We start from the raw sequence: 6,310 nt of genomic DNA on the forward strand, positions 1-6,310 counted from the left end.
TAATGTTTTTGCTATCTCTCTGATGGGTTTGTTTAGTTTTTTCAGCCTAATGATGGCTTGCTTCACTGATAGTGACAGCTCTTTGGATCTCATCTTGGGAGTTGACAGTAACAGATTCCAAATGCAAATAGCACACTTGAAATGAACTCTGGACCTTTCATCTGCTCATTGTAATTGGGATAATGAGGGAATAACGCACACCTGGCCATAGAACAGCTGAGAAGCCAGTTGTCCCATTACTTTTGGTCCCTTAACAAGTGGGAGGCACATATGCAAACTGTTGTTATTCCTACACCGTTCACCTGATTTGGATGTAAATACCCTCAAATTAAAGCTGACAGTCTGCAGTTAAAGCACATCTTGTTTGTTTCATTTCAAATCCATTGTGGTGGAGTATAGAGCCAAAAATGTTAGAATTGTGTCGATGTCCCAATATTTATGGACCTGACTGTATATCTCTTGGAGGAACGGTGCACCACAGGGTTCTAAGAAAACTTGTTTCGGAATTCTTATTTTATGGATAATGCAAGAATATTTTAGACCGTATGACTGCATGGTGGCATGAACATTTTACAGTCAGATGTCCAAGTTCAGGTCCCCAGATTAGCCTCCTACTTGCTGAAAGCTGGATAGACACAAGTCTGAAGGGACCTATCAAGTCATTGATAATGTCAGAGCTAAGTATGGTGCCACTTGTTTACCAAGGAAGTGGCATGGTATACCAATGAGCAATAAAACACAAAACCTGAATACGGTTGTACAACACAAATAAAACACAAGTGTCAAAAATGAATAGCTCCTAGATGGGACACACTCTTGGAGGTGCCACTAGCCAGGTCTGTATTGTGTATATGTTGTGAATCGTGGTCTTTTATCTAGGTGGGGGAGCCACATGGTTTGATTTTGTATTTATTTATTTATACTTGTTTTTCCATCCCACCTTTTCCACTACTTGTAATGCAATAACTTGATGTCCCGACGTGTTTTGTACACTCTCCATGTGGTTGTGTTTGTCTTTGTGTTTGTCTTTATGCATCTATTCATTATAGATTTCGATAAAGATATATTGTTGGATATTATTTTTGTATTATATTTTTGTATATGGTGAGTGTCTGGGTGTGTCCTATCTAGGAGCTATACAAGGAAGTGGCATGTAGATGAATTTCAAGTTTTCAGGAGCAAAACAGTCAGATTTGAAGGTGAGGGCTTGCTTACAGAAGGACTATGGCTCTAAAACCCCTGCAAAGCTGGCCATATACATTAAAGGACAGCTGTTACCACATGCCACTATGTCAAACAGTAGGCAGCTGTCCATCCACACTTGTAAGCAGAGTCCCATGATATCTCTGGTATGTCCATATGTTCTGTCAGTTCCCTAAAAAAATACTTTTTATAATATTCAAATTACCCCCTAGGTCAGTGATGGCGAACCTATGGCACGGGTGCCAGAGGCGGCACTCAGAGCCCTCTATGTGGGCACCCACGCCCTGGAAAAAGTCTATGGCATAGCAATATGCTTTAGACTTTTCCTGCCATTCATCATCCCCAGGACACACTATAAACGGCACAGGCAGCGCATTAAATGTAGGCTATTATTGTATTATAGATAAATGATAAAGGACATAAAAGATGTTATATTGGTATTTAGGTTAAATTGCCGTGTCGGCACTTTGCGATAAATAAGTGGGTTATTTGGTTGCAGTTTTGGGCACTCTGTCTTTAAAAGGTTCACCATCACTGCCCTAGGTGCACCTCATTGCACCCACAGGCTCCCCTCCTTGTCTCCTATACCCTGGTAAGCTGTTAGGTGCTGCAGTGTTCTTCAGCAGCTGATCAGTTGCTGTTCTGGGTGTCAGACCCCCAATATGGTCCAGCTGAGAAACTGGAGTTTAATGCAGGCTGAATAGAAGCAAAAGATGTGACCGAGCCAGACAGTATTGGTGGAAGTTTCCTATTTCATGGCTGGACAAATTTTGGTGACGCAAACCTAAATGAAGCCACATAGGCAGGTGTTGTCTTCATGAAAAAAAAAATAGGGATTAACCTCCATGTTTTGGGGTATTAGAAGTGAGGTCTGAAGATATCTACTGTTTTCCACATCCTGAAGTATACAGTAATTTAGTAAATACGGTTATATTAGGGTTATGATTTACCTGCATGATTCTGTAGCAGTGTGTCAGGGACTGGATGTTATGTACATTAAATGTTTTAGATTAATTCCAAATGTTGGATTCTAACACTAGTATTATGATGTAACAATGTAAGATCTAGAATGGTTTACATAGTCCTATAGAACAATCTATGGTTCTAAGCTAAAGGTTAATGACATCACAGTTCAGTTATGATTAAAGGGAACCTGTCATAATTTTTATGGTGTCCTAAGAGCAACATAAACTAGTAACAGATCCCCTTAGCAAAATGCTGGGTCAATTCCTTTAATTAACCCGACCATTTTGCTAGATTCTTGTATAGAACAGCTCTAGTACATAATGATAAGTCCTGAATATTCATGAGCTCCTGATTTTTTTCAGGCGGGAGGAGAAATCCAGAAGCTCATGAATATCTGAACTCACTGGCATGTGCTGGAGCTGCTAGAACCCAGCAGAATAAAACTGGTGATAGATTCCCTTTACTAGCAGCCACCCTGCACATGTTAGGTTGGATATTTTACATAAAACAGGTAATAAAATTCAGACCATGACTGGTCATAAAAGGGTAGATGAATCATAGATTTTACCATGGATGTAATAATGAACACCATCCGTTATATATTGCTTTATAGGAAATGCTAGCATAGAACAGAATGCAAGAGGGTTGGAAGTCAGCCTTGCCCCTCTTACAAAAAAAACCCTGTACCCTTTACAGTAACTTTTTGACAAGGCAGTGCTCCATGCCTGCTTCAGTCTCACTATCCGAGGTGGTAACAGGCGCCAAATCACTCACGTATCTCGGCAGCTGATCCCTGCTAGCTCTCCTCTGCCTTCAGGTAGTGGGAACGGCCGCAGTAGCTCAGTGTCTCATTCCGGAGGCTGCAACCAGTGCCAGGCTTCCCTTAGGGTGACTCCCAGCTCTCAAAGGGCTGGTGTTCAATTAGTGCAAATCTCTGCCAGCCAATGGTTGGTGACGTTTGGGCATTTAAGGCACCTTCCACTAGATTTCTAGCATTCAGTGAAGGTGTGTTTTTCTGTTAGTCTGCCTGTGTACCGAACTCTGCCTGTTTATCGACTCTGACTCAACACTGCCTGCCTTGACTTCTGCCTGGTTGTTGTATTAACTCTCTGCTGCCTATCCTGCCCAACCTCATATTGGTTTATAGATATGCACAAACTCTGCCTGCTCTGACTTTATCCTGTTTCTGACAATGAGGATTGCCTGATCCCTTGGTGCTTCAGACAAGTGCCTCTGACACCTTTAGGTCAGCCACCAACTACACTGGTACTATTCCAAGAGGTAGCGGCCTGGTGGCTCCCCTGCAGCGAATAACAGATTCTTGTGTAGGGGTTAAAGGGTGAAAACCAGGGGACCATCAGGACAACACTCTTAGGGATAGCCCAAAGCCAAACTTTTTAGTTGACACAGTGGGTCCACATCCATGGGTTACCGTTTTACCCTGATGCAATATCAATACCACCTAGATAAACTTTATATGTGACTGTTGCTAGAACATCCCATTATCCCATCATCACTTTAAAAGCTACACAATGCAACAACACTCTGCAAACCTAGAATATATGAACTAATGTTATATTCACTGCATACTTATGCCCATCCCCTGAATATGCTCCATATGTTACCTCTCTTTGTGTCAGCAGGCCTCAAATGAATTCAATGAGAGCAGACTGACTACAGCTGTATACTGTACTAAGTGCAATTATCTTATGCTATGCATGCTATTATATCTCCCTATCCAGAAGAGACAGAAGGTTTTGAGCAAGCCTACATCCAGAGGTGGCTAGTTCTCCAAGATGTTTGGAACTGTGTGCAAGTATATCTAGAAGAATTGATGCTGTTTTGAAGGCAAAGGGTGGTCACAAACTGAACTGAGTTCCTAATGTATTTTAAGGAGTTCTTAATGTGTTTTAATGAGTATACAGTCCAATCTCCAACATGTATATAGTATAGAGTTACTTCCAATGAAAGAAGAGCCACCAGTACCATAGAGAGGAAAGAGACACCCATCCATCATACTCAGTCTTAGGCCTCCTGCACACAAACGTGTGCGCCCCATGGCCATCCTGCGGCCCGCAATGCACAAACACCAACCATAGGGCAGCCGCAGCAGATTGTGGGCCCATTCACTTTCATGGGACCGAGATCCGCCCGTTTCACAAAAAGATAGGACATGTTCTATCTTTTTGCGGAACGGAAGTACGGGACGAAACCCCACGGAAGCACTCTGTAGGGCTTCCATAGGGTTCCGTTCCGCACCATTCCGCATCTCTGGATTTGCGGACCCATTGAAGCGAATGGGTCCGCATCCGTGATGCGGTCTGCAATATGGCAACGGGACACCTACGGTCGTGTGCAGGAGGCCTTATTTAAACATTTTTTCTGGTAGTAGAATATCCTCAAGATAGGTCATCAATGACTTCCAGCAGCTGTTTGAAGAGGCCTTCTCACAGGATACCAAGCACAGAGCCATACATTGTATAGAGCATGTGTTTAGTATTCCAGTCCAAACCTATTCACTTAAATGTTACATAGTTAATATGGTTGAAAAATCACATAAGTCCATCAAGTTCAACCAAGGAATGGATGGGGACGTCTAAACCCTTTTTAAAACTGTCCATTGTTCCTGCTGTGACCACGTCCTGAGGAAGTCTATTCTATAGCTTCACAGTTCTTACAGTAAAGAAGTTTTGACGCTTCTGGAGACTGAACTTTTTCTTCTCCAGTCAGAGGCAGTGCCCCCTTGTCTTTTGAGGGCATTTTATATAAAAAAGTTTTTCACCATATTTTTTGTATGGCCCATTTTTATATTTGTATAGATTAATCATGTCCCACCTTAGATGTCTCTTCTCAAGACTAAATAAATGTAATTATTTTAATCTTTCTTCATAACTAAGACCCTCCATGCCCCTTATCAGTTTAGTCGCTCTCCTCTGTACTTTTTCCAGCTGCAGTGCGTCCTTTCTATGTACTGGTGCCCAGAACTGGACTGCATATTCCAGCTGAGGCCGCACAAACGCTTTGTAAACTGGTAGTATTACATCACTGCCCCGCGAGTCCATGCCTCGTTTAATGCATGACAAAATCTTGGTGGCCTTAGAAGCAGCTGATTGACATTGTATGCTGTTATTTAATCTACCATCCACAAGGACACCCAAATACTTCTCTATAAGTGACTCTCCCAGTGCTACATCCCCTAGGACATATGAAGCACAGAGATTATTACTACCAAGATGCATAACTTTACATTTGTCCACATTGAACCTCATTTGCCAAGTTGATGCCCAATCACTCAGAGTGTTCAAGTCAGATTGTAGTTTATGGACATCTTCCATAGACTGTACAGTACTATATAGCTTAATGTCATCTGCAAAAATAGAAATGGTGGTGTTAATCCCAATCCCATCATTAATAAATAAATTAAATAATAAAGGGCCCAGCACTGAACCTTGGGGTACACCTCTTATAACCCAGGACCATTCTGAATAGGAATCATAGGCCACAACTCTCTGGACACGCTCCTTCAACCAGTTTTCAATCCAATTACAAACTATACTTTCCAAGCGTATAGACCTTACTTTACCTATTAAATGTGATTGAACTGCATATAGACCATGAGACCTATGACATCAATGGTCTAAGAAGAGGCCACAGCAGTCGCTAGAGTGCTGCAGCTAGTTCAAAAGGCAGAGCTGAGCTATTCCATACAGAGGCATACAGTGAAGAAGTATACCACGTGGTATTTGTTTTTTTTTTATCATTGAAGCCTACGGGTGAAGTATGCAATTGTATGCAATAAATAAAACTCTGGATTGATTGAAAATGCTCAAAAGGGTTCCCTGGTCATTGTACCTACTCTGTATTCTGTAATAACCAGTGGAGGGAAGATGTTTTACATAGTACTTACCCTCTCTTGCTCTGCTGTCTCTGCCGCACTCCCGCCTGGTTCCTGACCGGATGTGACCACTTCTTTTCATGTTCAGCTGAATTCGCTACTGTGCAGCTGAACAAGAAAAGAAGCTGCCACATTCTCCCGTAGTGTACGCGAGTGCAGCTGCGACAGCGGGAGCGGATAAGTATTAAGCAAAACATCTTCCCCCCCACAGGTTGCCAAGTAGGCAAAATAACTGGAGCTCCCTTA

The 6,310-nt window shown here is 42.2% G+C and overlaps 1 protein-coding gene across 1 annotated transcript in view; it reads right to left on the reverse strand.

Moving 5' to 3' along the window:
• The window catches only part of PDCL2 (phosducin like 2), a 37,995-nt gene extending 34,959 nt beyond the window's left edge, over positions 1-3,036 (reverse strand). The window contains exon 1 of the mRNA XM_044276719.1: positions 2,944-3,036. The gene's annotated coding sequence lies outside the window, so the exon portion shown is untranslated. The remainder of the gene's footprint in view (positions 1-2,943) is intronic.
• Positions 3,037-6,310: the final 3,274 nt, after the last annotated feature.

This window comes from Bufo gargarizans, chromosome 1 (genome assembly GCF_014858855.1).
Source record: "Bufo gargarizans isolate SCDJY-AF-19 chromosome 1, ASM1485885v1, whole genome shotgun sequence".
Classification (NCBI taxonomy): Eukaryota; Metazoa; Chordata; class Amphibia; order Anura; family Bufonidae; genus Bufo; species Bufo gargarizans.